General features: G+C 47.4%; 1 protein-coding gene across 5 annotated transcripts in view; it reads right to left on the bottom strand.

Moving 5' to 3' along the window:
• The window catches only part of MPDZ (multiple PDZ domain crumbs cell polarity complex component), a 268,414-nt gene extending 251,346 nt beyond the window's left edge, over positions 1-17,068 (bottom strand). For all 5 annotated transcript variants that reach the window (XM_075316964.1, XM_075316973.1, XM_075316991.1 and 2 more), the window contains exon 1: positions 16,935-17,068. The gene's annotated coding sequence lies outside the window, so the exon portion shown is untranslated. The remainder of the gene's footprint in view (positions 1-16,934) is intronic.
• Between the last annotated feature and the right edge of the window lie 3,100 nt (positions 17,069-20,168).

The raw sequence follows: 20,168 nt of genomic DNA, 5'->3' as shown, positions 1-20,168 counted from the left end.
TGTACATGTAGCTCTTTTAAAGACAAGTCCAGCAATACCTTTACATGATCAGTCGGCTTCACAATTACTGAGAAATCAGTGTTTGAATTGATATGTAAATGAGGCTGAAGAGCTGTTGTATATCTGAAGCCTCTGTCACTCCAGCTCTATTCCCTGCGCCACATCCTCTTGTTGACTGAGTCTCTATGCTGTGTGATTTTAGGTAAAGGAGGCATCAGTTAAGCAGGAGGAGACAGAGAATAGAGCTGGAGTGACAGAGGTTTCAGAACTACAAGTAGCTCTTCAGTCTCATCTCCATATCAATTGAAACGCTGATTTCTCAGTAATAGAGGAGCGGATTGGCCATGTGAAGGTGTTACTGGAATTGTCTTTGAAAGAGCTACATGGGCATATAAATAGTTTGGAGTGTGAAATCCTCTTGACAGATTCTCGATAAAGTGAGAATAAAATGGAGCAATATGCATTATTTAACCCAAACCATCCACTTGTGCATTGTCTTCAGGTCTGACACAGCTGTCAACCAAATCAAACTAAGTATTCCTCGGTCAAGTCTAACAACATATACATAGTATACGACAAAAGTTGGTTATATGGACCTCAGTGCAGTGCATCCTCCTCTTAGGAGCCCCTCTAATATAAAGCAGAAAGAAGAATTGCTAACAGGTAGCAGCTAGAGATGGGCGAGCACTACATTAAATGCTCGGTACTTGAGTTGAGTAAGTCAGGCGCTCTGAAAGGGCTCAACTCAAGTGACGTGTATAATGGAAGTCAATGATTGGGCAGTTCGGCTCTCCGTCCACATACAGCCAGCCATATAGAGAGCATTTGCAGGTGGAGGGAGGGCAGGGTTTTTTGCCTTTTTTTCTTTTGATGCACTACATCTAAAAACATTTTAACCCTAGTGAGATGCGAATCAGACTGCAGAGTGGCCTGCTCACATCATGCAGAGAAGAGAGCCTGTGCGTTAGGCCTAAGCCACACGACATGAAAATCGCAGTGAGCGGAATGCGATAAAACATCGCATTCCACTAGGACCAATATTATCCTATGTCCCAGCACCCATGAGCGATTATTTTCTCCGCCCTAATCGGACCGAGGAAACAGTCGCAGTATGCTGTGGGTGCAATGCGAGTCTTTTTTTCTTGCACCCATTCAAGTCTATGGGGCGAGAGAAATATCGCACTGCACTAGCAGTATACCGGTGTACCGCGCGTGCAGTGCGACAATGACAATAGCCGGCTACGAAGGAGAGAGGGAGATAGATATCTCTCTCTCCTCCTCAGCATCAGCCCTCCACTCCTCAGTGCCGGCCCACCCGCTGCAACTGTGGTACGATCAGACCTCAGTCGCAATGACACTCGGCTCTCACTGTGCTGCCAGCGTGAGCAAAGTGTCATGCGAGGATAGCATTAGTCTCCGTGTGGCCCCGGCCTTATGGTCGTTGTTTCATACAGAAAACATCCAAGCACCCGTGATACTCGGCCGAGCACTGTGAGTATCCGAGCACCCTGATGCTTGATCAAGTACCTTACAGTGCCTACAACGCTCACGCATTAGTAGTAGATCATGCTCTGGCAGACATCTGAAAAACTACCACATAATGCTACTATTTATGAAGTTACAGGATTTTTTTTCATACCAAAATTGCCACTTCTTTTAAGCAGACTTTCTGGTTTACAGGGTTATTCTATTAATTAGTCCCTATTAGAGGGGGTCAGCAGTACCCAGCCCACTACGCAGTTGACAGAGCTGTGCTATTCAACAGCTCCACAAGTAACATTGGGCCTTCACCAACAACGAGAATAGCTGAACACTGGGGGTGGCTTGTGTCGGCCTCTCACGGATCTGAGAAAAGTAGTGGAACAAGCCATTAGGACACCCAATTAAAAAAAATGTCCTAACTAAATCAAGAAACTGAGAACATAAAACAAAAAGGTAAAGGAAACCCGTCAGCTGATTCATGTTGCCCAAACTATGGACCGCTAGTGCCGAACTCCTGAATTACACACTGTTATGCAAATAAAAGCGCAGCAAGGGACAACAGGACTAGTCCAGGAGGCATGTCTACCGCTTCTTCCCGCCTGCTCACCTAGACTGACGGATCTCTGCCTACAGAGACGGTCCGTGTAATACATGCTCCCTCTTGTTCTGGAGGACACTCATGACTTTGAATTGACTGCGTAATGCTTATTATAGAATAGGCACATACAGTATTAGAACGCTACCTACTATTTTAGGAACAATAGTAAGGTTTGTTTCTTTTAACTTTATCCTGGGCAGAAGTAAAGCTATACTTTAGAATAGCAATGAATGTTCCCCTGAGGCACACAGCTAATTGTGAGGTATGCTGTCCTCGTGACAATGGGCAGTCAACCTGAGAACACTGCTAAAGCAATGCCTTTACATTTCCATTTAATAAACAATTAGCTCCATCATTTATTATATTTAACAGAACTTAAAGGGATTCTGTCAGCAGGTTTTTGTGCCCCAGATAGGAGCTGCATAATATAGGGACAGAGACCCTGATTCCAGCAATGTGTTTCTTGAGAAAAGCAACTTTTAGTATTGTATTTGGTAGGAGGGAGTTTTTGGTGTATAAGAAAATCACTGATGGTACAGAATCCTTCATCTAAGTTGTAGGGAAGACAGCGGCACAAACACGTCCTTCTAAACATAGCACACTTGATTCGGTAATAGGCTTTAATGCCATATGTCTTTACCTCACACTTGGATAACACTTGGCAAATGGGATATGAAGGTGGGTTTATTAACAGCAGCCAGTTAACCGTTCAGAGGATTTCCGCCTTTATTAGGCCATTGCAGAGTTAAACTGAAGGCCTAAAGAAACATTTCTGGTGTCACAAAGTTAATTAGGTGATTAATCTGTTCTATTGTGATTATACTGTACAGATATCACCTTCTGGAGGGGTTTTGCAGGAGCTGTGCTCTCCACCTTATGTTTGACTGCTTGTAATTATTATTGCTCAGTAATTACTGTCAGCCCTACAATCTCCTCTGTACCTGCCAACACCCTTATCACGAATATTCTCTAGATAACACTCCCGGAACTATCTCCAGCCTCAGTATATGAGCAAACAACCAACTTTATAAAATAATTAAAATCATGGAGAACAGGAAGAATGTAGAGCATATGGGTTCATACATACATCTCATATTCCGTACATCTCATATCAGGATATTTCAGTAGGCTGTGTGCACACGGGACATCACATATCAGGATATTTCAGTAGACCGTGTGTGCACACAGGACATCTCATATCAGGATATTACAGTAGGCTGTGACCACACTGGACATCACATATCAGGATATTTCAGTAGGCTGTGTGCACACAGGACATCTCATATCAGGATATTTCAGTAGGCTGTGTGCACACAGGACATCTCATATCAGGATATTTCAGTAGGCTGTGTGCACACAGGACATCTCATATCAGGACATTTCAGTGGGCTGTGTGCACACAGGACATCTCATATCAGGATATTTCAGTAGGCTGTGTGCACACAGGACATCTCATATCAGGATATTTCAGTAGGCTGTATGCACACGGGACATCTCATATCAGGATATTTCAGTAGGCTGTGTGCACACGGGACATCTCATATCAGGATATTTCAGTAGACCGTGTGTGCACACAGGACACCTCATATCAGGATATTTCAGTAGGCTGTGACCACACAGGATATCTCATATCAGGATATTTTAGTAGGCCGTGTGCACACAGGACATCTAATATCAGGATATTTCAGTTAGCTGTGACCACACAGGACATCACAGATCAGCATACTTCAGTAGTTCATGTGCACACAGGACATCTATCATCAGCAAGTCGGGTGCACACAGGACATCTCATATCAAGATATTTCAGTAGGCTATGTGCACACAGGACATCTCATATCAAGATATTTCAGTAGACCACGTGCACACATGACCTCTCATATCAGGATATTTCAGTAGGCCATGTGTACACGAGACATCTCATATCAAGATATTTCAGTAGGTCATGTACACACGGGACATAAGCAAGTCGTGTGCACACAGGATATCTCATATCAGGATATTTTAGTAGGCCGTGTTCACATGGGACATCTCATTTCAGGATATTTCAGTAGGCTGTGTCCACACAGGACATCACACATCAGTATACTTCAGTAGACCATGTGCACACAGGACATCTATCATCAGCAAGTCGGGTGCACACAGGACATCTCATATCAAGATATTTCAGTAGGCCATGTGCACACGGGACATCTCATATCAGGATATTTCAGTAGGCTGTGACCACACAGGACATCTCATGTCAGGATATTTCAGTAGGCTATGCATGCACACAGAACATCTCATATCAGGATATTTCAGTAGGCTATGCATGCACACAGAACATCTCATATCAGGATATTTCAGTAGGCTGTGTGAACACGGGAATCACATACTAGGATATTCCAGTAGGCTGTGACTGCTTGTAATTATTATTGCTCAGTAATTACTGTCAGCCCTACAATCTCCTCTGTACCTGCCAACACCCTTATCACGAATATTCTCTAGATAACTCTCCTGGAACTATCTCCAGCCTCAGTATACTGAAAAAACAACCAAATTTATAAAATAATTAAAATCTTGGAGAACAGGAAGAATGTAGAGCATATGGGTTCATACATACATCTCATATTCCGTACATCTCATATCAAGATATTCCAGTAGGCTGTGTGCACATGGGACATCACATATCAGGATATTTCAATAGGTCATGTGCACACAGGACACAAGATATTTCAGTGGGCCGCGTGCACACAGGACATCTCATATGAGGATATTCCAGTAGGCTGTGTGCACACGGGCATCACATATGCCCTGTGCTGGAATATCCTGATATGAGATGTCCTGTGTGCATAAATAGCCTACTGAAATATCCTGATATGAGATAGCCTGTGCTGGAATATACTGATCTCATATCAGGATATTTCAGTAGACTATGTATGCACACAGGACATCTCATACCAGGATGTTTCAGTAGGAGGTTTTAGGAGATTTCTGTTCCACCTGCAGCTGTAAGGCTAGTTTCACACTACGTCTTTTTAACATCCGCTGAAAACGTTTTTTTAGCGGAAGTACGGATCCTGCTTTTACAGCAAATAACGTATGCAAACGCATATGTTATTTTGCAGGATCCTGCACTGGATATTTAGGGGCGGGCATTGGAGTCATGTGATCGGGAGTGAGGGGAGCTAGACTGGGAGGAGGCTTCTGACAGCTGCAGACGCTGGTAACCAAGGTAAACATCGGCCTTGGATACCCGATATTTATCTTGGTTACGAGTGTCTGCAGCTGCTAGGAGCCGGGCTGCCTGCACGCGTAACCAACGTAAACATCGGGTAACTAAGAGAAGTGGTTACGCGATATTTACCTTGGTTACGAGTGTCCGCAGCTCTCAGGTGGGAGAGAGAGGAAGGGGGAAAGACAGAGATAGAGAGAGAGGGGGTGAGGGAGGGAGTAGAGAGATAGACAGATCACTGGAGACTGGTTCTGGGCATGCTCAGTACTTTCTGGGCATGCTCAGTACAAAAGCAGGATCCTGTTACAACGCAACTGAACGCATTCTGCTAGGCAGGATCCAGCACTCATTGAAATGCATTGCAGCTCGCGGCGCAATGTGAAGGATCCTGTGAGATGCGTTATTTTGACAAAGCAAAAAAACGCTACATGTTGCGTTTTTGAAACATGTTAAAATAACGCAAAAGGACGGATCCTGCGTCTAACGGACGCAAACGCATGCGAACGCAGGTGGACGCGAGTCCATTGAAAATGCATTGAAGTGAAAACGGATTTGCACAGGATCCGTACTTCCGTTAAAATAACGTTTTCAACGGATGTTAAAAAGACGTAGTGTGAAACCAGCCTTAGTAGATGATAGCTGAATATTTCAACCACCATCTACCGGCAAAGATGCCGATTTGGCATGGAAGCCTGCATCAAAAATCAGAGATTTGCTGTGCCAGTATTTCCCCAATTAAATATAGCCACTGTCAAAGTACCTTATTGGAGGTAGCAACACAAATACAGCAAAAAAAAAGTACAAATATAAAACGTAACATTTAATAATAATCCTAGTATGGACCACACCTCACTTCTAATAAAACCTATTTATTTTCCATTCTCTAACATCTTCTTATCTAAATAAAATGGCCTTGCTTAGGGTTTCAATGCCTCAATAGGGTAAAGGTGGTGTCACAGCGACGGCGACAACGATGTCGCTGCTACGTCACCATTTTCTGTGACGTGGCAGCGACGTCCCGTCGTGTCGCTGTGTGTGACATCCAGTAACGAGCTGGCCCCTGCTGTGAGGTCGCCGCTCGTTGCTGAATGTCCTGCTTTCTTTTTTGCTCGTCGCTCTCCCGCTGTGAAGCACACATCGCTGTGTGTGACAACGAGAGAGCGACGAACTGAAGCGAGCAGGGAGCAGGAGCCGGCGTCTGGCAGCCTGCAGTAAGCTGTAACCAAGGTAAACATCGGGTAACCAAGAAGCCCTTTCCCTGGTTATCCGATATTTACATTAGGTACCAGCATCCGCCGCTCTCACGCTGCCAGTGCTGGCTCCCTGCTCCATGCACTCCTAGCCAGAGTACACATCGGGTTAATTACCCGATGTGTACTCCGGCTCCGGCTACGTGTGCAGGGAGCCAGCGCCACGCTGCCAGTGCCGGCTCCCTGCTTATGTAGCTGGAGTACACATCGGGTAATTAACCCGATGTGTACTCTGGCTAGGAGAGCAGGGAGCCAGCGCTAAGCGTGTGCGCTGGTAACCAAGGTAAATATCGGGTAATGGTTACCCGATATTTACCTTAGTTACCAAGTGCAGCATGGCTTCCACAGCGACGTGTGTCGTTATGATCGCTGCTGCGTCGCTGTGTTTGACAGCTAAGCAGCGATCATAACAGCGACTTACAAGGTCGCTGTTGCGTCACAGAAAATGGTGACGAAACAGCGACGTCGTTGTCGCTATGTGTGAACCCAGCTTTAGTTTCTCCAGCATTTTCCTAATAATTAATACATTCCGAGTGATTAACTTTTTGAATCCATTTATTGAGGAGTCCCTGTGCTTGTTTAAAAACTGCACATAGCATCTGGTTTATATTTGATAAAGGGATCTGAGATTAATAATATGGTCTCGGTCTCTTTTATCCCCTGACTGGCCTCTCTATGCAAATGGTGAGCGTATTAGGATGAGAACACATAAGAATGTCTCTAAGTATAAAAAAAACGGAATCGTGCATGCGTGAGGATATTCATCGCGCTAAGTGTTCCAGAGGGGACGGATGTTAGTGACGTCCTCCATTCAAGCGTCTCATTGACGTTATGGAATGGACGCACTAGTGGTTTTGACGTCACCCAGAAGTGACGTATGCGCTCCACAGCTACGTTCCACTGCGGGATCCGGAATAGGAAAGTACGTAGTGGTGACGTCCTACACCAGTATCACATGAGCGGCTATTTAAACATGGTGGGAATCGCGCAGCGGTGCACAGCACAGAGGAGCCATGCTGTCGCCACCTGGTAAGTCGCTCATAATAATCCTTTTGGGGAATCAGGGACTAAAGTTTATGTAGACTAAGAACCCCTTTTCTATATTTTGCCTGATATGTTTACAGCATTTTTACGCCTGGTCCATGTGATTAGTGGCTATTGTCTTTCACTCCCCTGATGATTGATTACATGAAACGCGTTGGGAGAAGGGAATTGAAAACAGTAATGATATCATTCTAAGGGATCGTGAGCCCAGGTACAGAGGGACCACTGAAACGCCAATAAGAATGAAAATTACGCCTAAGAGAACCACCACTGCAGAGAAATGGGTGAGATGGTTCCTTTTTCTATAATGGGTGCTATTTGATCCTTGAATCTATACATTTCCTGGATAAGGGGGATCGTTTGAGGCCCTATCCTGTGAATTTTGCTAACAACTCTATATATTCATAGGGCTTTTTGAATGATTTGCAAAACAGTTGATGTCAGGTGTGCTATTCCCCTATAAACATTGTCGAGGTGAACAGCTATTTAAAGGCATCCTTAACAGTGAGCATTAGGTTTTATTAGAAGTGAGGTGTAGTCCTTACGTCCTTTTAAGGATTATTATTAAATGTCACGTTTTATATTTGTACTTTTTTTGCTGTACCAGTATTCCCCCCCGTCCAAGCATAGTTTAATTGAATTAGTGATAATTAATGACAGGCGTTAAAGGTAAAAAACGCCTTACCTAATAAACAGAAAAAAAAACAATTCTTTTTCCCTAAATAATTTGATCATAATGCCCTTTTTTGCAAAAATATTTTACAATTTCACACACAGTGCCTTGCAAAAGTATTTGGCCCCTTTGAATTTTTCAACCTTTTCCCACATTTCAGGCTTCAAACATAAAGAGAAAAATTTTAATGTTATGGTGAAGAATCAACAACAAGTGGGACACAATTGTGAAGTTGAATGAAATTTATTGCTTATTTTAAACTTTTATAAAAAAATAATAAACTGAAAAGTGGGTCGTGCAATATTATTCGGCCCCTTTAAGTTAATACTTTGCAGCGCCACCTTTTGCTGCGATTACAGATGCACGTCGCTTGGGGTATGTGTCTATCAGTTTTGCACATCGAGAAACTGAAATTCTTGCCTATTCTTCCTTTGCAAATAGCTGGAGCTGAGTGAGGTTGGATGGAGAGCGTTTGTGAACAGCAGTTTTCAGCTTTTTCCACAGATTCTCGATTGGATTCAGGTCTGGACTTTGACTTGGCCATTCTAACACCTGAATACATTTCATTGTAGATTTTGCTTTATGTTTGGGATCATTGTCTTGTTGAAAGACAAATCTCCATCTCAGTCTCAGGTCTTTTGCAGACTCCAACAGGTTTTCTTCAAGAATGGTCCTGTATTTGGCTCAATCCATCTTCCTATCAATTTTAACTATCTTCCCTGTCCCTGCTTAAGAAAAGCAGGCCCAAACCATGATGCTGCCACCTCCATGTTTGACAGTGGGGATAGTGTGTTCAGGGTGATGAGCTGTGTTGCTTTTATGCCAAATATATCGTTTGGCATTATGTCCTAATAGTTAGATTTTGGTTTCATCTGACCAGAGCACCTTCTTCCATATGTTTGGTGTCTCCCAGGTGGCTTGTGGCAAACTTTAAACTACACTTTTATGGATATCTTTGAGAAATGGCTTTCTTCTTGCCACTCTTCCATAAAGGCCAGATTTGTGCAGTGTACGACTGATTGTTGTCCTATAGACAGACTGTCCCACCTCAGCTGTAGATCTCTGCAGTTCATCCAGAGTGATCATGGGCCTCTTGGCTGCATCTCTGATCAGTCTTCTCCTTGTTTGAGATGAAAGTTTGGATGGACGTCCGGGTCTTGGCAGATTTGCAGTGGTATGATACTCCTTCCATTTCAATATGATCACTTGCAAAGTTGTCCTTGGGATGTTTAAAGTTTTGGAAATCTTTTTGTAACCAAATCCGGCTTTAAATGTCTCCACAACAGTATCACGGACCTGCCTGTTGTGTTCCTTGGTCTTCATGATGCTTTCTGTGCTTTAAACAGAACACTGAAACTATCACAGAGCAGGTGCATTTATACGGAGACTTGATTACACACAGGTGGCTTATATTTATCATCATCAGTCATTTAGGACAACATTGGATCATTCAGAGATCCTCAATGAACTTCTGGAGTGAGTTTGCTGCACTGAACGTAAAGGGGACGAATAATATTGCACGCCCCAATTTTCTGTTTATTCTTTTTACAAAAGTTTAACATAAGCAATACATTTTTTTCAACTTAACAATTGTGTCCCACTTGTTGTTGATTCTTCACCATAGGAGTAACATTTTGATCTTTATGTTTGAAGCCTGAAGTGAGGGAAAAGGTTAAAAAATTCAAGGGGGCTGAATACTTTCGCAAGGCACTGTATGTCTTACATTGCTGGCCTTAACTCTTTGTATAGTTTATGCTTGCAGGGCAAAACTTATAAAGAAATCTGTCACCAGGTTTTTTCCTTATAACCTGCGGCCACCATTAGTTACCCCTTATATACAGCATTCCAGAATGCTGTATATAATAGCCCAGGTCGCTGTGTATAATGTAATAACACCTTTATTATACTCACCTAGGGGGCGGTCTGATCCGATAGGTGTCGCTGCTCTAAGTCCGGCACCTCCTCCATCTTGTGCGATCGCCGTCCTCCTGCCCAGCCCTGTGTGCATGACTCATCCTACGTCATTCACAGAGAGGCCTCCTGCTCCTGCACATGCGCGCTTTGATCGGAGAGAAGAGCAAAGTACTGTAGTGCGCATGCATGGGCGGTGTTTGACCTTTTCTCACTCCTGCGCACTACAGTACTTTGCTCTGCCCTCAGCCAGGGACAAATCAAAGTGCGCATGTGCAGGAACGCAATGGAGGCCTCTCTGTGAATGACGCAGGACAGGATGTGTCATGCACACAGAGCTGAAGAGGATGACGGAGAAAGCAAGACGAGAGGGGGCACCAGACCGAGAGCAGCAACAGCCATCGGATTGGTCCACCCCTAGGTGAGTATTATAAAGGTGTTTTTTATGTTCTACACAGCAGTATGGGCTCTTGTATACAGCATTCTGGAATGCTGTATATAAGGAATCTCTGGTGGTGGGTTCACAAAAGAAAAACCTGGTGGTAGGTTCCCTTTAAAGAACCTGAAAAACGTAGGAAGAAAAGCAGCAAAACCTGTGTTTCGGCTGCAGCTTGGTTACTACCAGGAGATCAGGTGATGGCTGCAGAAAATAAAGCAACATGTGAACATAGCATAAGGGTCAGCACTTGTCAACAACATTCTATAAAAAAAAAAAAAATTATGAGCTGCTTATAACTGTACTCTAGTGACCATAGAAACAGCTGACTAAAAGATCTAAAAAGAAAAACAGAAGCAGCTCATGGTGAAAATCAAAGCAATTTTTTTTTTAGTTTTAAAACTTTTTGCCACAACTGCAACGTAAGGCCGTTCCCATTGCGTTCTAGGCTACGGTCAGTGGCTCCATCAGGGCGGATGTCTGTGGCCTTGAAAAATATGATTCCGCGCATGCGCTGAAGGAGCCATTGACTACAAGGATACAGAGAGTCATAGTGTGCTCTGAAGGATATTCATTTCACCTATATACGCCTATTTGTGATGGACTCCAAGATGACGTTTAGTACATTTTGGTGTCGGCTTCAACTTGTTGGATACAGATGAAAATGATATCCAAAAAAGCAATCAGTGACCTTGTCTACATCATTTCACTCAATGGCCCTGTCAGCACATATGCCAAAACCGCTACAGATGCAAGTCACAACAGAGTCAGCGTTAGAGGGGGCAAACCGGACAATTGCCCTGGGCCCCGGGGTCTACAGCAGAAGCTACACTGATAATAGTAGTAAAGCAATTCAAAAACATAAAAATACAAATATTTGTTAATGGCTGCATTCATAAAAATCCAATCTATCAAAATATAAGGTACGGTAAATGAATCTGATAGGTAAACGGTGTAATGAGAAAAAAGTTAAAAACCACCAAAATTATGTTTTATTTATTTCCTGCAACACTGCAATAAAATGAAATAAGAGTCGATCAAAACATCATATGTGCCCCAAATGGTATCATTAAAATGTCATCCCAGGGTGAAAAAACAAGCCGTCACACAGCCACAGATCCAAAAAATGGGAACATTACGAGTCTCAAAAATGGAGACAACCACAGATCCCTTGGCTAGTCGGCCCACATAACATGGGTAGCACGCCCCCGTGGACGTACTAATATGCTAATGAACGCGCATGTTCAAGGCGCATGTTCACACTGAATGCTCAGTGTTCAAGGCGGCCGGTGGAGGATGGATGCGCAGTGCATCCAGGAGAACCCGGGACTTTCAATCAAGCAAACTAAACTGATGCTGGCTGTAAGCTTCTGGCTTCAGTGAGGTACAGTGCGCATGACCAGAAGTGCTGAGAACTCCAGATCATACTCAGAGCGCATCTATCCTCCGCCGGCCGCCATGAACAGTGAGGTATGTGCGCATCACTGCGTATTCATTAGCATGTTAGCACGCTACCTCTGGATGTACTATGTGGGCCGACTAGCCAAGGGAACAAACGCCCTCGGGACTAGTGCTCATTAGCATATAATATACGATCTTCAGAAATACTTTTTCTGAAGATCTCTTTATCTATGCTAGTGTATATAGGGAGGGTTAGGCAGGAATCACTTATATGCACCCAGAACTGCTCGTGATTCTGGGTGCATATTGCACCTGACAGGTTCCCTTTAAGAATTCAAAAGTACGGTAACTCTTAGGTGTAAAAATAGACTTTGGTAAGAAGTACATAGAAGCCATTTAGGGTCCTCTCACACTGGCGTATAAAACGGACGAGTGCCCTGTGGGCGGACTAACATGCTAAGAGGGCGGACTAGTCGGGGGAAATAACGCCTTTGTGACTAGTCGGAGCCCTCATTTTCATTTCATAAAGGGTCTATAGAAATACTTTTTCTAAACATCTCTTTATTTATGCTAGTGTATACAAGGAGGGTTGGGCAGGGATTAGCAATATGCACCCAGAACTGCTCGTGGTTCTGGGTGTATATTACACCTGACAGGAATTACCTAAAAATGTTTAAAGTGAACCTAAGTAATATAAGAAGTCCTGTGTCAGAATCCCCATCTATAGGTCAGAATATAAGTTACAAAGATCGTCTCTCCATAGAGGAACCGTCCTGTATGACACACAGCCCAATGATGGGAATAGACATACGTGTGTGGTGGAGCCTAGAATGTATGGACTCTTGGTGGTATATACTGTATAATACAAAAATGTGTATGTACATGCTCTGTATACGTGTGTGTAGTGTATATATCTATGTGTGAAGACATATGTGTACACATACAGTCAGGAAAATAAGTATTTGATACACTGCCCAATTTGCAAGTTTTCCCACCTACAAAGAATGTAGAGATCTGTAATTTTTATTGTAGGTACACTTCAGCTGTGAGAGCAAGAATCCATTAAAAATATTTAGAAACACCACATTGTATGATTTTTAATTAATTTAATTTGATTTTTTGCATTTTATTGCATGAAATAAGTATTTGATCACCTACCAACCAGTAAGAATTCTATCACAGACCTGTTATTTTTTCTTTAAAGGGAACCTGTCATGAGAAATGTCCCCTAAAACCTCACAGATTCCCCCTCTGCAGCTCCTGGGCTGCATTCTATAAAGGTCCCTGTTATGATTGTGGCCACTTTCTGACCTAAAAAAAGTGTTTATAAAGTTGTACCTTTTTTGCTTCTGATTCTGTAAATACGTCCCGGGGGCGGGCTGCCTGATGGCCGTTAGTCTGCCCCCTGGTCCTGTATGCCGCCCCCCTCGCTGATTACAATAATGCTGGACGCCGCCCCCTGCTACATCCATCGCCGCGCATGCCCAGTGCCCATCTGTCGGGGATGAGCACTGTGCCTAGCGTCACCGCTGGTGACGTGCACGCAGGGTTAAGATTATGGGCGGTGCTGTGATGTTTATCGGCCTGCTTCGTTCTGCGCAAGCGCGCTGCTGGTAATCTGATCTCCGCGTCTCCTCCTGATCGGTGTAGTCACCGCTCCTCCCATCTATTTCCTGCCTCGGGGCAAGATGGGAAGGAGGTGACGTGGGGGTCAGCAGCAGCGCGCTTGCGCAGAACGAAGCAGGCCGAGGGGGCAAGCGCGGCCCCGCGATTATGGGCGGTTGCTTAGGAATAAACATCACAGCACCGCCCATAATCTTAACCCTGCGTGCACGTCACCAGCGGTGACGCTAGGCACAGTGCTCATCCCCGACAGATGGGCACTGGGCATGCGCGGCGATGGATGTAGCAGGGGGCGGCGTCCAGCATTATTGTAATCAGCGAGGGGGGCGGCATACAGGACCAGGGGGCAGACTAACGGCCATCAGGCAGCCCGCCCCCGGGACGTATTTACAGAATCAGAAGCAAAAAAGGTACAACTTTATAAACACTTTTTTTAGGTCAGAAAGTGGCCACAATCATAACAGGGACCTTTATAGAATGCAGCCCAGGAGCTGCAGAGGGGGAATCTGTGAGGTTTTAGGGGACATTTCTCATGACAGGTTCCCTTTAAGAAGCCCTCTTACTCTGCACTCATTACGTGTATTAATTACACCTGTTTGAACTCATTACCTGTATAAAAGACACCTATCCACACAATCAATCACACTCCAACCTCTCCACCACGGCCAAGACCAAAGAGATGACTAAGGACACCAGGGACAAAATTGTAGACCTGCACAGGCTGGGATGGGCTTCAGGACAATAGGCAAGCAGCTTGGTAAGAAGGCAACAACTGTTGGCGCAATTATTATAAAATGGAAGAAACACAAAATGACTGTCAATCTTGCTCAGTCTGGAGCTCCATGCAAGATCTTGCCTCACAGGTTAAGGATAATTCTGAGAAAGGGTAGGACTGTGCCCAGAACAACATGGGAGTACCTGGTCAATAACCTAAATAGAGCTGTGACCACAGTCTCAAAGATTACAGTTAACCCAGAGTCATACTTACAAGTGACTTGTGCGAGCATCACATCACCCCACTCGACACGTCCTGCCGCTCACCGAATAGGTGCGGGTCAGCTGCATGTATTTCTATGCAGCTGACCTGCTTCTGTCTGGAGAGCGGCAGACCATGTCAAGTGGCGTGATGTGAGTCACTAGCAAGTGTGACTCTGGCTTTAGTAACACACTACATCATGCATTAAAATCCTGCAGGGCACGCAAGGTCCCACTGCTCATGCTAGTACATGTTCAGGCCTGTTAGAAGTTCTCCAATGACCATCTGGATGATCCAGAGGAGGCATAGGTCATGTGAGCAGATGAGACCAAAATAGAACATTTTGGTATCAACTCTACTCGCTGTGTTTTGAGGAAAAAGGATGAGTACAATCCCCCCCCCCCCCCCTCAAAAAAAAAAACACTATCTCAACCATGAAGCCAGGGGGGGGGGGGACATCATACTTTGTTGTGCCTTTCTAAAAAGGGGACCACACGACTGCACCGTATTGAAGGGAGGCTGTAAATGGTCATGTCTCGCAAGATTTTGGCCAACAACCTCCTTCCCTCAGTAAGAGCAATGAAGATGGGTCTTTGGTGTGACTTCCAGCATGACAATGACCTGAAACACACAACCAAGGCCACTAAGGAGGGGCTCCGTAAGAAGCAATTCAAGGTCCTGAAATGGCCTTCCCAGTCTTCAGACCTGAACCAAACAGAAAATCTTTGGAGGGAGCTGAAACTGAATGTTGCCCAGTGACAGCCCCAAAACCTGAAACATCTGGAGAAGATCTGTATGGAGGAGTGGGCCAAAATCCCTCCTGCAGCATGTACAAACTTGTTCAAGAACTACAGGAAGTGTCTGACCTCTGTAATTACAAAGGTTTCTGTACCAAATATTAAGCTGTTTTTCTATAGTATCAAATACTTATTTCATGCGATAAAATGTAAAATTATTTAATAATCATAGAATGTCATTTTCTGGCTTTTTGAGGCGATTCTGTCACAGTTTAAATGTATCTACAATAAAAATTATAGACCTCTCCATTCTTTGTAGGTGGGAAAACTTGCAAAATCGGCAATGTATCAAATACTTATTTTCCTGGGAAACAAGCGTTGAAGGACGTTAATATTATCGATCACGCTCATTTATCAGTGTGAACTCCGCGCACGCAAATGCAATGTAAATGTCTCTGCGTGATGATGCAATATGTGACGATTAGGGCGACTGTTGACTTATGGTCAAACGTACAGTTCCATTGGGCACTACAGATCGAATGATGGGTGAGAAGGATGTGGAGCAGACCACAGCAGGAAAATGCAAGCATCCGCCTCCAGGGAGCCCGAAGCCCCCTGCCTATAGGGAGTGTTGTGCCCCCGCCTCCAGGGACTCCAGCGACCCCTGCCTATAAGGAGCCATGTGCCCCCACCTCCAGGAAGCCCAGCGCCCCCCGCCTGCAGGGAGCAGCCCAGCGCCCCCCGCCTGCAGGGAGCAGCCCAGCGCCCCCAGTCTGTAGGGAGCAGCCCAGCGCCCCCCGCCTGCAGGGAGCAGCCCAGAGCCCCCCGCCTGCAGGGAGCAGCCCAGCGCCCCCCGCCTGTAGGGAGCAGCCCAGCGCCCCCCGCCTGTAGGGAGCAGCCCAGCGCCCCCCGCCTGTAGGGAGCAGCCCAGCGCCCCCCGCCTGTAGGGAGCAGCCCAGCGCCCCCCGCCTGTAGGGAGCAGCCCAGCGCCCCCCGCCTGCAGGGAGCAGCCCAGCGCCCCCAGTCTGTAGGGAGCAGCCCAGCGCCCCCCGCCTGCAGGGAGCAGCCCAGAGCCCCCCGCCTGCAGGGAGCAGCCCAGCGCCCCCCGCCTGTAGGGAGCAGCCCAGCGCCCCCCGCCTGTAGGGAGCAGCCCAGCGCCCCCTGCCTGTAGGGAGCAGCCCAGCGCCCCCCGCCTGTAGGGAGCAGCCCAGCGCCCCCCGCCTGTAGGGAGCAGCCCAGCGCCCCCCGCCTGTAGGGAGCAGCCCAGCGCCCCCCGCCTGTAGGGAGCAGCCAGCGCCCCCTGTCTGTAGGGAGCCTTGTGCCCCCACCTCCAGGGACTCCAGCACCCTCCATCACTGACACTAATAGGGCAGCGGCCACCAATCATCAGAGCCCTTGTGTCAGTGGTGCAGCACTGGTCACCCTCTGTGCACCTGACACTGTCCTGTGGGCACAGATGCCAGCACCCCTCACAGCCCACACAAGCGCCCTGGGATCATTAGCACACAGGTACAGACAGCACACGCCCCGCCCGCCCCTCCATTCCCCGCGGCATCCCCAGCACATAACGGCACACAGCCCTGCATGGCCACCTGTAGATGAGCGCTCCGGTCCTGCCGCTGCCGGGAGATCGCGGACAGGGGCCGCTTGCGGTCCACGCTCCGTGACGTCACCTCGCTGGCAGCGCTCTGACGTCATGGGCAGTGGGGGCCGGCCGGCTGGAGCCAGGAGCGCCGGAGATGCGGTGGGCTGCGGCGGAACAATGGCTGGAGGGGGAGGGGAGACCGTCTGCTCGGGAGGCGGGGGCTGCCGCGGATTACGGCTCCGCCGAGAGGAGCTCGGCTACGGACGCATGTATGGGTCGGACAAGGCAGCCTGATGATGAGAGGGTCCTCCAGGGGGATTCACCGCCTCCCCCATGGTGTAAGCCATAGAACATCTGATTAAAGGGTTCCCCCAGGGAAACATCGCCTCCCCCATGGTGTAAGCCATAGGACATAAGGGGTCCTTCAGCTGGAAACATCTCCTCCCCATGCTGTAAGCCCCTAGAACATCTGATTAAAGGGGGGTCATCCAGGGAAACATCGCCTCCCCATGCTGTAAGCCCTAATCACGTCTGATTAAAGGGGGGTCCTCCAGGCAAACATCGCCTCCCCATGCTGTAAGCCCCTAGAACATCTGATTAAAGGGGGGTCATCCAGGGAAACATCGCCTCCCCATGGTGTAAACCCCTAGAACATCTGATTAAAGGGGGGTCATCCAGGGAAACATGCAAATATTTCAAAAGACTGACCCGCACATCCCACAAGTGTGTATAGGTGCCAGCTGAAAAAACCTAGCAAATATAAAATGGATACAGCCGCACGCTAAATGCCATCAATGTATAAGGCCGGTTTCACACATCCGGCTTTTCGCTTGTTTGCCGGATGCGGCGCTCTTCCGTACACTTAATACAGCACAATGACAGCGCAACAAGCGCCGGTCACGTGCTGTCATGTGACCGGCGCATGTGACCCGGAAGTTACAGCGCTGTCATTGTACTGTATTAACTGTACGGGAGAGCGCCGCATCCGGCAAACAAGCGAAAAGCCGGATGTGTGAAACCGGCCTAAGGGAACTCTGGTACTGCATTACTGCTATATGAAAAAATGAGATTTTTAGTTTATGAATTGGCCAATGCATGTAAGCCCGGAAACCAAACGGCAAGGTAAATCTCAATTATCCGGGTACCTAACTAAACTGCCACTATCTAGGTTAAAAACATCATGTCTGGGCAGCTAGACTAAAAAATCTAACTTGAAATGCCACTATCTGGACTAACCTCCATGTCTGGGCAGCTAGACTCCTGGTATAAGGCGGGGGCTGCCGCGGATTACGGCTCCGCCGAGAGGAGCTCTGCTAAGGACGGATGTATGGATCGGACAAGGCAGTCTGATGATGAGAGGGTCCTCCAGGGGGATTCACTGCCTCCCCATGGTGTAAGCCATAGAACATCTGATTAAGGGGTCCTCCACCCGGAAACATCGCCTCCCCATGGTGTAAACCCCTAGAACATCGGATTAAAGGGGGATCCTCCAGGGAAACATCGCCTCCCCATGATGTAAACCCTAGAACATCTGATTAAAGGGGGGTCATCCAGGGAAACATCGCCTCCCCATGATGTAAACCCTAGATCATCTGATTAAAGGGGGATCATCCAGGGAAACATCGCCTCCCCATGATGTAAACCCTAGAACATCTGATTAAAGGGGGGTCATCCAGGGAAACATCGCCTCCCCATGATGTAAACCCTAGATCATCTGATTAAAGGGGGGTCATCCAGGGAAACATCGCCTCCCCATGATGTAAACCCTAGAACATCTGATTAAAGGGGGTCATCCAGGGAAAAATCCTTGCAGTCATGTTTTCCCCCATCCTTGCAGTCATGTTTACCCCATCCTTGCATTTTTCCCCCATCCTTGCAGCCTTGTTTCCCCCCATCTTTGCATGTTTCTCTCCCTCTTTGCACGTTTCCCATTTTTGCATGTTGCCCCCATCCTTGCAGCCATGTTTTCCCCGTGCTCTCCATGCCCCGTGCTCTCCATGGTTTCCCCGTGCTCTGTATGCCCCGTGCTCTTCATGTTTGCCCCGTGCTCTGTTTGCATGCCCCGTGCTCTGTTTGCATGCCCCGTGCTCTGTTTGCATGCCCCGTGCTCTGTTTGCATGCCCCGTGCTCTGTTTGCATGCCCCGTGCTCTGTTTGCATGCCCCGTGCTCTGTTTGCATGCCCCGTGCTCTGTTTGCATGCCCCGTGCCCTGTTTGCATGCCCCGTGCCCTGTTTGCATGCCCCGTGCTCCCATGTATGCCCTGTGCTCCCATGTTTGCCCCGTGCTCTGTTTGTATATGCCCCGTGCTCCCATGTTTGCCCCGTGCTCCCATGTTTGCCCCGTGCTCTGTTTGTATATGCCCCGTGCTCTGTTTGTATATGCCCCGTGCTCCCATGTTTGCCCCGTGCTCCCATGTTTGCCCCGTGCTCCTATGTTTGCCCCGTGCTCTGTTTGTATATGCCCCGTGCTCCCATGTTTGCCCCGTGCTCCCATGTTTGCCCCGTGCTCCCATGTTTGCCCCGTGCTCCCATGTTTGCCCCGTGCTCCCATGTTTGCCCCGTGCACCTATGTTTGCCCCGTGCTCTGTTTGTATATGCCCCGTCCTCCCATGTTTGCCCCGTGCTCTGTTTGTATATGCCCCGTGCTCTCCATGTTTGCCCCGTGCTCTCCATGTTTGCCCCGTGCTCTCCATGTTTGCCCCGTGCTCTCCATGTTTGCCCCGTGCTCTCCATGTTTGCCCCGTGCTCTCCATGTTTGCCCCGTGCTGGCTCTGTCCCCCCCCACACCTTGACACAGCCGCACAAAGTTTAAAAGTAAAAAAAAAAAAAACCTCACCTTCTAGCCCCCACTCCTCCGCTGCTGCGTCCTCAGTCACTTCAGTTCCCGCGCAGCCACAAGACACCGGCGCCGCCTACTGACGCTCTTCCGTTTCCTAGGCAACAGGCCTGCAGCCCAGGAGAGGAGGCGTGTCAGAGTGAGGAGTAATATCTCCTCTGCTAAACACCACTTTGAGCTGTTGGCGCGATCACACCAACAGTTCAAAGTGGCGCAGTGTGGCGACAGCGCGCATGCCAGCACAAAGGGCTCTGCGTGCCCTGTCTGGCACGCGTGCCATAGGTTCGCCATCACTGCCCTAGAACATCTGATTAAAGAGAGGTCATCCAGGGAAACATCGCCTCCCCATGGTGTAAACCCTAGAACATCTGATTAAAGGGGTCCTCCAGGCAAACATCGCCTCCC

The sequence above is a fragment of the Anomaloglossus baeobatrachus genome, chromosome 1 (assembly GCF_048569485.1).
Source record: "Anomaloglossus baeobatrachus isolate aAnoBae1 chromosome 1, aAnoBae1.hap1, whole genome shotgun sequence".
NCBI lineage: Eukaryota > Metazoa > Chordata > Amphibia > Anura > Aromobatidae > Anomaloglossus > Anomaloglossus baeobatrachus.
Note: the sequence above shows the minus strand (reverse complement) of the source record. Positions and strands in the feature narration are given on the sequence as shown.